Consider the following 1,284-nt stretch of genomic DNA (forward strand, 5'->3'; position numbering starts at 1 on the left):
CCGGCGGCCAAGTAAGCCTTGCCGCCGGTTCTTGACGGAGCCTTGGTGGCGGCTTTCTGCTGCCGGTATTCCTCCCACCATTCCGGGAAGCCAATGATTTTGAAACATCCTTCTTTTGTATGACAGCTCCCTCCACAGTGACTGCATCTCAGGTGAGTTTTATCCTCTTCATTACGCCGGAATGAGACATCCGACCGGTGTTTAACGGCCAACCCACTCCCTATCTCTGAGGGAATTTTTCCCGGTGATGAAGTGTGGCTCATAATCCCACGCCTAGAGATTTCTCGTCTGATTGTAGCATAGGCCACTTCCACTGTTGGGAGTGTGTCTTGATGTAGCAAGTCACGCTTTTCTTTGTCAAAAGTGTCATGGATTCCGGCCAAAAATTGAAATAGCCGTTGCTTTTGAATAAAGGTGTTAAAAATTGTTATATCCTCCGCATGTATCATGGGATTTGGTTGTCTTCGGTCTATCTCTTTCCAGATAGTGTTAAGTTTCCCATAAAAAACCTCAAAAGGGTCTTGATTTTGTTTCAAATTATTGGCATGAGAATTCAGATCGAAGATCTGGAGTTCATCCCTTCCATTGCTTAATACAACTTCGATCCCTCTCCATAAATCTTTTGCAATAGTGTAGTCTAAGAATTGGTTTATAAGGTCTGTACTGATATTCGAAATAATCCAAGACAAGACTATCGAATCTTTTTGTTTCCATGCTCTATAATTTGGATATGTGATGCTAGGAGGATTGTCGATGATGTGATTGAGACGTCCCCTGCATTCTAACGCTATCTGCATCATTTTGCACCAAGTCGTGTAATTTTGATAATTTAGCTTTTCAGCCAATTTCAGGTCAGGAGATATGGTTTCAAGGTTTGTGTTGGGTTTATTCATTTGTTGAAACAGTTTGAACATTTGTTCCATCTGTTCCATGTTTATGAGTTGTTTTGGGTTGGTTTCTGCCATTGTTCTTTGGACAGGTATGTTTTTAGGGTAGATGATGATAACCAATGGTGTTGCCGGTCCCGGAAAACACCTTTGGCTCTGATACCATGAAGAATTTAAGATTGCGGAAATTAGGGTTTATGAATACTGTTTGTATTGATTTTCATAGTTTACAGAACCAATTATTTATACAAGAATTAAGATCTAATTTAGGAAATAAACTAAACTTGGTAAACCAGAAATTACCCTAATTACAATAATCTAAATAAGCCAACTAAATATCTTGTGAATAAGTTGATTATTCCTACATATATATATATATATATATATATATATATAT

The sequence above is a fragment of the Amaranthus tricolor genome, chromosome 3 (genome assembly GCF_026212465.1).
Source record: "Amaranthus tricolor cultivar Red isolate AtriRed21 chromosome 3, ASM2621246v1, whole genome shotgun sequence".
Classification (NCBI taxonomy): Eukaryota; Viridiplantae; Streptophyta; class Magnoliopsida; order Caryophyllales; family Amaranthaceae; genus Amaranthus; species Amaranthus tricolor.